This window comes from Onychomys torridus, chromosome 6 (assembly GCF_903995425.1).
Source record: "Onychomys torridus chromosome 6, mOncTor1.1, whole genome shotgun sequence".
NCBI classification, from domain to species: Eukaryota; Metazoa; Chordata; class Mammalia; order Rodentia; family Cricetidae; genus Onychomys; species Onychomys torridus.
This window is the reverse complement of record NC_050448.1, coordinates 12,920,608-12,929,920: the sequence shown is the minus strand read 5'-3', so window position 1 is coordinate 12,929,920 and position 9,313 is coordinate 12,920,608. Positions and strand designations below refer to the sequence as shown.

General features: G+C 41.3%; 1 non-coding gene across 1 annotated transcript; it reads right to left on the bottom strand.

The window, feature by feature from the left end:
• Window positions 1-605: 605 nt before the first annotated feature.
• LOC118586448 lies at window positions 606-737 on the bottom strand. Its single transcript, XR_004945334.1, has one exon. It is a non-coding gene; the product is annotated as a small nucleolar RNA SNORA70 (small nucleolar RNA).
• Window positions 738-9,313: the final 8,576 nt, after the last annotated feature.

Here is a 9,313-nt window from a genome sequence, read left to right as displayed (position 1 = left end):
AACTTCAGGTGACTGTCCAGGCAACCAAATGTCTCTGTTGTTAGATAATATTACATCCTTCCGGGTCTTTGATGGAGTTAAAGACTAGATAGATACAATTACAGTTTTCCTTAGTTATGATAAAAAATAAATTAGATGTAAAACTTTAGATTCATTAAGATAGGATAGATAATACACTACTTTCTCTAAATATACTAACTGCAGATGAACAGAATATTGTAAATGTAATTCTTGATAACTGCTTTTGTTATGTATAGTTTTATTAAATATAGTTACAGTTAAAAACATTTCTTTTTATTTATAAAAAGAGGGGGGAAATGTTAATAATAAGCCTCCATGTGTGATTTATTTGGGAGCTGGGTGGTGGGCCCCCCAAAAGAGTAAAACAACAACAACAACAGAAGACCGGAGGCCAGAGCTCCTTGACTCACCAATGACTGTCGGCTCCAAGCCTATGAACACAGTTGTCCTGCCAGAGTCTGTCTCTCTGAAGAAGGTGAAGAAGTTGTCTCCTTCTTCAGTGGTAGTGTCACTCAGTATCTGCTCCCAGGCTAGAAGTCATGTTCCAGGTAGGAGAGCTCCCAGAAAGCATTACTATCCTTTGAAAAGCTCTCTCAGGTCCCTAGGAACAACTCATGAAACAGCAGGCTATGTGTACCACCAAGAGGGCTGCTGCCTGCAGCCACTGCACACCAGGCCCCATGAGCAAAGGAATCTGGCTTTGTAACTGGCTGCAGATTATATGAGTCTCTACTGGTGAAATCATCAAGGTCACTCCACATAGTTAAAAGGGAGGTTTATTTTGTGGGGTAACTTACAAATGAAGGGATAGGTTGTAGGGTCTGGTAAAGGAATGGTGCAGTCCGGCGGTGTTCTCTGGAGAACTCTGCTCAGTCTACCTCCAGCGTCCAGGGTCCCAGAACTAAGAGAAACCTCTCCTCTCCATCCTGGTTCTTCAGCTTCCTCCCTCAGCCCCGCCTTGTGGGCGTGACCATTAATGAAGCCTCAATGGGGGTTAGAACTTCCAGGCCAATGCTGGGATGGCTAACCACTACATCTCCCCCTCTTATCTAAATAAGAAGGTTCTAACCTACTATAAGACTATATACGAAGAAATGGTTATCAAATATTGTCCAGGAGTAATGAGGGATAATGACCTAGATAAGTTGGAATTACAATAAATGCAAACCATATCAAGCAAAAAAACACATACTAAAATCCAAGGAAGTCTAGAGCATGGGTAGGTGGCATGTTACAAAGATCATTCCAAAAGGTGTCCTATCCTAAAGAACCTGAGTCTAATACTTAATGTATTCTATCTAAATTATATATGTATATATATTAAGTTGTAACTATAACTGCTAGTGTTCAACCTCATCAAAGACCTGAGAAGGAATATAATAATACCTGAGAAATGGGAGAAGGATGCAAGCAACTTTCAGGAGTCTTGCAAGAGTAGACAGAGACAGCTGGAAGCCTAGAGAGTCACCTAATGTTTCTCAGCATCGTTGGTGCATTCAAATTAGCTACAGGCCTAGAGTATCTGACAGACCATTTTCAGAAGCAGGAATTCTGAAAGACCATCTTACCCTGTCTTGGCAAAGTATAGTGGTCACTTTCCTTGTGTCCCACTTGTCCAGAAAGGACAGCATTTGTACTGTCAGCAGTTGAGGCAAGGGCAGTTCTTTGCCTAGTAGGCCATTTTGTGCCAAGAAGACAAACTTCCAAATGGAAATGTCTTAGAAGCCCAACATTCTCTCGGGATCAAATTGGTGCTGCCAGGAGCAATTGTGTCTCACATCAACAGAATTCTAAGTTATTTAAATGCCATATTGTCTAGGTCCATGAAGTGTTTGAAGATTACCTGTCCATCTGACCTATGTATTTATAAATCTGGATAACCTAACATAATTATAGAGATGACAAGCATAGGTGACAATAAATCTACCTAAACAACCTAAGGACTAAGGCTTCCTATAAATAAGGCAAACAGTCTGTAAGCAAATGTACAGTAAAAGGACAATGACTTTAAATTGTGACAATACACAAAATATCTTTAACAGAGGTAGGAATATATAGTGCAATATGCAATATAATAATCCTAAACATATATATCAGTATATAGAAATCTTAAACAGAAGTAGAACATACATACAGTATGACAGATATAAATTTACATTTGTATCAATATACAAATATTTCAAATAAGAGTAAAAATATGTGTACAATATAACAAACATAGTTCTGTATTTGTATCAATATACAAATTATCTTAAATGGAATATTAAAAGTTTATATTTGTATCAACATATAAGAATTCATAACAGTGCAAATTATCTAAGGCTGCTATATTACTAAATTTGTTTACTAATGTATTGATAGTCTACCATAATATCTTATAACTATCCATTCCATTTCTTCCTTTTTTTTTTTTTTTTTTTTTTTTTTTGAGACACGTTGGGCGCCAGATATTGGGAGGGAGGAAACTGAGGGTGGGAGCCGCCAAGGCCTTTGGAATTGCCCCACGTTGGGCACCAGATATTGGTGAAATTATTAAGGCCACACCATGTAGTTAAAAGGGAGGTTTATTTTGTGGGGTAACTTACAAATGAAGGGATAAATTGTAGGGTGTGGCAAAGGTATGGCGCAGTCCAGCAGTGTTCCCTGGAGAACTCTGCTCGGTCTACCTCCAGCATCCAGGGTCCCAGAACCAAGAGAAACCTCTCCTCTCCATCCTGGTTCTTCAGCTTCCTCCCTCAGCCCCACCTTGTGGGCGTGACCATTAACGAAGCCTCAGTGGGGGTTAGAACTTCCAGGCCAATGCTGGGATGGCTAACCACTACAAGTCTCCTTTATGAGTGTTGTGGTATGAAAGAAAATGGCCCCCAATGGGAGTTGCACTATTAGGAGGTGTGGCCTTGTTGGAAGAAGTGTGTGACTGTGGGAATGGGCTTTGAGCTCTCTTTTCTCAGGCTTCACTTAGTATGAGTCAGTCAACTTCCTGCTGCCTTCTGATTAATATGTAGCAGTCTTAGCTTCAGAACCATGTCTGCCTGCATGCCTCCATGCTCCCTGTCATGATGATAATGGACCTCTGAAACAGTATGTGAGCCATTCTAGTTAAATATGTTCTTTAAGAGTTGCCATGGTTACAATGTCTCTTCACAGTAATAAAAAATAGGACAATGAGTGAAAGTCATTACCTTGAAATCATCTTTTTATCATAGATTTAACCCCATTATTAAATTTGCCAGCTCAAAATATGTTCATCACTTTTGATCAGCTCCCCCCCCACACACACACAAACACACACACACTGGTTTTTTTCTTTTTAATTTTTGGTTTTTGTTTTTTGTTTTGTTTTGTTTTGTTTTCTCCCTTTTTTATTTACTACACTTGTGTTCCAATTTCACACATCAGCCATGGATTCCCCTGTCCTCCCCCCACCCATCCCCGCCCCAGCTTCCCCCCAGCCCTCCCCTCCATTCCCATCTCCTCCACGGCCAAGACTCCCCTGGGGATTCATTTAAACCTGGTGGATTCAGTACATGCAGGTCCAGTACCCTCCTTCCAGGCTGAGCAAAGTGTCCCTGTGTAAGCCCAAGATTCCAAACAGCCAGCTCATGCACTAAGAACAGGTCCTGGTCCCACAGCCTGGATGCCTCCCAAGCAGTTCAAGCTATTCAATTGTCTCACTTATCCAGAGGGCCTGATCCAGCTGGGGGCTCTACATCCTTTGGTCATAATTCATGTGCTTCCATTCATTTGGCTATTTGTGCCTGTGCTTTTTCCAATCTTGGTTTCAATAATTCACGCTCTTACAGTCCCTCCTTTTTCTCGACAATTGGACACCTGAAGCTCCACCTGGGGCCTGGGTAAGGATCACTGAATCCACTTCCATCAGTTATTGGATGAGAGTTCCAGCATGACCGTAAGGGTGTTTGGCCATCTTATCACCAGACTAGGTCAGATCGGGCTTTTTCCCGACCATTGCCAGCAGTCTACAGAGGATGTATCATTGTGGATTTCTGGGGGCCTCTCCAGCACTCTGCCTATTCCTGTTCTCATGTGGTCTTCATTTATCATGGTCTGTTATTCCTTGTTCTCCCTTTCTGTTCTTGATCCAGCTGGGATCTCCTGCTCCCCTAAGCTTTCTTTTCCTCAAACCTTGCGCTTCATTACTCCCACTGTCGTCCAGGTTGTTCATGTAGATCTCATCCATTTCTCTGTGATTGGGTATCCCCTGTGTCTTTCCTAGGGTCCCGTTTTCTAGGTAGCCTCCCTGGAGTTGTGTAGCAGTCTAGTCATCTTTGTTTTACATCTTAGCATCCTCCTACGAGTGAGTATCATACCATGTTTGTCCTTCTTAGTCTGGGTTATCTCATTCAGGATGATTTTTTCTAGATCCATCCATTTGCCTGCAAACCTCATGATGTCATTGTTTTTCTCTGCTGAGTAGTACTCCATTGTGTATATGTACCATATTTTCTTTATCCATTCTTCAGTTGAAGGGCATCTAGGTTGTTTTCAGGTCCTGGCTATTACAAACAATGCTGATATGAACATAGCTGTGCAAATGCCCTTGTGGTATGATTGAGCATTCTTTGGGTATATGCCCAAGAGTGCTATTGCTGGGTCTTGGGGGAGATTGATTCCCAATTTTCTAAGGAAGCGCCATATTGATTTCCAAATTGGCTATACAAGCTTGCATTCCCACCAGCAGTGGAGGAGAGTTCCCCTTGCTCCACATCCTCTCCAACATAAATTGTCTTCTGTGTTTTTCTGACAGGTGTAAGGTGGTATCTCAGAGTCATTTTGATTTGCAATTCCCAGATAATTAGGGATGTTGAGCAATTCCTTAAATGTCTTTTAGCTATTTGAACTTCCTCTGTTGAGAACTCTCTAGTTCTATAGCCCATTTCTTAATGGGACTGTTGGGCATTTTGATGTCTAATTTCTTGAGTTCTTTATATATTCTGGATATCAGTCCTCTGTCAGATGTGGGGCTGGTGAAGACCTTTTCCCATTCTGTATGCTGTCTCTTTGTCTTATTGACCGTGTCCTTTGCTCTACAAAAGCTTCTCAGTTTCAACAGGTCCCATTGATTGATTGTTTCTCTCAGTGTCTGTGCTACTGGTGTTATATTTAGAAAGTGCTTGTTTGTTTTTGAGACAGGGTTTCTCTGTGTAGTCCTGGCTATTCTGGAACTCATTTTGTAAACCAGGCTGGTCCCTATGATTTCATAGCTTTTGTAGAAAACTGAAAGTGCTTTGTATTACTATTTATTTAACTTCCTTCCCTTTATATAAGCAATATGTTGATTTGAATGCAAGTTGATTTTGGTCACAGTTATCCAGTTTTCCATTATGGTAACAAAGTACCTGAGGTAATCAATTTAAGAAGACAGAGGTTTATTTTCACTCATGATAAGAGATTTCACAACTGATTAGTTGTGGGAGTTTCTGCAACCTTCACAGCAGAGCTACAAGCCAAAGGAGGCAAGAAGGCAATTCAGCACAACACAGGTCAGTAGACAGTGTTGGTTCAAACTTCAGGAGTCTGACCCTGAGTGGTTTATTTTAGGCCTATATCAATTCAGCACAATCTGATGAAAACTATTCTGATGATGATTATCTCAGTCCCATGTGCACAACAAAGCATACCTAAATTTCTTTGAGGAACAGAGTAAACTAAATACAGATCAAATGTGACTACATCAAAACTCTTTGGAAAGTATATGTGACATCTTTCATAAAGAGAGGTTCTATACATTGTCTGGAAGAGTGTCCAGTACCAGAAAGTCTCCAGTTACATAGACTATGCAAAGGCCACCAGGCTAGAAAGCATGTCTATTCCAGCCTTCTGAGCAGAAAAGCTTTTTGCATCCCTTCCCTTGAAGGAACAACCCAATGTGCTTAACATTCCAGGTTCCCCTAGCACATGTCTATAAGCACAAAGACTTCCATGCCACCTAAAATTAGTCCTGTTGCCTTTGGGCCTGTGGCAAGATGGTAAATCAATCATGGGATTGCCTGGAAAGCAGGCAACTAGAAAAGCAGTTGTTCCCCTTATGGCAACAGAGAAGTGAAAAGGAAGAGGCGTGTCCAGGTCCAAGTGAGGCAAGCAAGCATAAGGAATAGCATAGCAACTGGGGGCTCTTCTTGTTCAGTATCTTATGTGCCCTTTTCTAACAATGTACTTGAAAACCTAAGACTCTCACCCATGTACACACACTCTTTCTGAACAAAGCATCTAGCCACCTGTCAGCAACCCAGAACCCCCATCTGCATTATGCTTCACTTACCTACTTAAAACAAGTAGGATAAAACAATGGGTACTTTCTCCTCCCTCTAGCAATCATCGGTTTCTATTCTACACATTCATCTAAGAGGGTAGGAGGGTTGATCCAGCCTGAATTGGTCTTGGGTGCTTTACAACAGAGCAAACTGTCCTCTAAGTGAGGTTTTAGGGAGAATCAACTATTTGCCATCTCATGCTTATGCATAATTAAATATGCTGTTGTGGAATATTATTTTAACTATGTAAAGATGTGCTACATTTGTCTATGCTGTAAAATATTTTTCTGTGTAGAGGTGTGTTACATTTGTTTATGCTGCATTTGTTTAATGATGTAAGTATTGTTTAATTATGCAAAGATGTGCTGCTGTTTCACCTTGCCTGCCTAAGGCACCTGATTGGTCTAATAAGGAGCTGAATGGCCAGTAGCTAGGCAGAGAAAGGATAGGCAGGGCTAGTAGGCACAGAGAATAAATAGGAGGGGAAATTTAGGCTCCAGAGAGAAGCCAGAAAGAAGAGGGAGAAAAGGATGAGGGGGACACCTAGGGCTGGAAGCTAGGCAGTCGCCAGCCAGTCAGACAGACACAAGAAGCAGGAAAGTAAGATATACAGAAGGAAGAAAGGTAAAAAGCCCTGATGCAAAGTGTAGATAAAGAGAAACAGGTTAATTTAAGTTAAAATAGCTAGCCAGAAATGAGCCTAATCTAGACCAAGCCTTCATAACTAACAGCAAGTCGCATGTCATGATTTGGGAGCTGGTTGGTGGCCCAAAAGAAAAAGCCTGGTACAATATGCATGACTAAAATTATATGCATAATAGGAAGGAACATAAACATTGATCATGTTACTTACATGGTCCAAGTGTGCAGTCAAAATAGAGAACCACCCAAACCAGACCCCAAGTCACTGAACTCCTGTCTCTGAACCCAATAAAAAGTAACCACTATGAGAGTCCTCACTCATACAGCAGGCTGTGAGTCTCAACAGTGTATCTGACCTGAACTGTCACCTTGTTTTGAATGAAGTCAGCTTGCTGCTTTTGAAACTCTGTGTGCCCTTACAAGAACCCTTTGAGTAAGAGGCCAAGAACCTGTACACAGGCAGCCCAGACCTGATCCCTGATAACGTGCTTGGCAAGCCAGCCAGGAGAGAAAACATTCTTTCCTGTCTTACTGAAGAAATCCCCTCACTGCAGTCTAGTCCTTTTTCATTCCAATGTCTGTGGCTGACAGTTGGCCCAACTAGCTAGCTTTGTCAGAGAGCTGTCAGTCCATTTAACTGGGCCATGTCAGTTTGTGGGAGTTGTTTTTATCTTTATGTGCTGTTTTGTATGCTGAGAAGGAGCCCTAAAAATAAACTATGTGCTGTTCTTGATATATACCTAATTTTAAGATCTCTCTCTCTCTCTCTCTCTCTCTCTCTCTCTCTCTCTCTCTCCGTGTGTGTGTGTGTGTGTGTGTGTGTGTGTGTGTGTGTGTAAATATGAATACTTGGGGGATGATTTCAAAATTTATTATTATGTGTGTTTGAGTACTAGCCTGTGCATGACATCGTACACACATAAATGTCAGAAACACTCTCAGGACTCAGTCATCTCCTTCCACTGTGGGATCTAGGACTCAAGTCACCTCCTTCCACTGAGGGATCCAGGACTCGGTCATCTCCTTCCACTGAGGGATCCAGGACTCAAACACAGGTTCTTAGGATTGGACAGCAAGCACTTTTCACCCTCTGACAGTCCAGGGATGATTTAAAATAATTTTTTTTCATTTGTGTGTGTATGTGTGTGTGTCAATGGCATACATGTAGAGATCAGAGGACAATTTTCAGGAGTTTGTTTTCTTCACCCACAAGCCTGGGAGTGTTCATAAGGCCTGAGGTTGTATGTATGTATGTATGTATGTATGTATGTATGTATGTATGTATCCATTCATCCATCTATCTTTGCAGAGCTGAGAACTAGACGAAGGGCCTTACTATATCTTATATTTTCAAAGTCTACCACTGAACCTAGAGCTTAATGATTGTCTAGAAGCTAGACTGTCTGGCCAGTGGGCCACCAGGATCTTCTTGTCTCTGCCTCTCAGTGCTGGGATTACAGATACAGTCCACCAAGCCCACTACAAATGTAAGCCAGTATTTAGATGTGAAATAAAAGGCAAAATAAATGTTGGAAAAGGACCTCATTGAACAAAGTCTGTCATCCAAGGGAAAGGAGCTTACAAGACAGGTATGTCCCAGGGGCAGACAGGTGCTTCCTAAGGCTGGCGCGCCTTTTTACTGGTGCTGGTGTTTGAACCCAGGGCCTTCCAGTAGGCTAAATACATACTCATCTCTGAGCCTTGTCTTCAGTCTCCAGCTGAAGTGTGCTTTTACTTTTAGATCCTTTTAGAAGGCTGATGTAGGGCTGAGGATTTAGGAAAATAGCAGAGTGTTGTCCCAGCACACATGAAGCCCTGGGTTTAGTCTCCAGTACTACCACCAAAAAATCATCCAAAAAGACCAATTTTTTACTCCCCTCCAAAGGAAATAACTTTTATCTTATGTAACCTAATGTGACTTATTCAACTTTTCAAAACCCATTCATTATCTTAAATTTGAGTGAGAATAATGGTGTGTGTGTAGTGTGTGTGTGTGTGTGTGTGTGTGTGTGTATGTGTGTGTGTCTGTGTAAGCATGGTTGTAAAGAATTAGATAAAATATGGTGAGTTCCTATTTTGTTACGTATTAGACTTAATGACAGCTATTTTTAATAGGATTGAAGTCTTTCTGTGTCAAGCTTCCTTACATTAGTAGAACATAAGGAATGATCTCTCCCTTATAGTAGTAGAATGGCAAAGTGAAACCTACTACTGAGGTTGAGGAGGCCAAGGAGAGTGGAGGTCGGGATGTATTGTATGAGAGAACAATAATAAATAAAAATTAAAATGATAGCCATAAAGATGAATGATGCCTCTAGATCTAAAACATCCAGGCCAGGCCTACTTCTTCTATCCTATTCCTCCTACAAACTGGT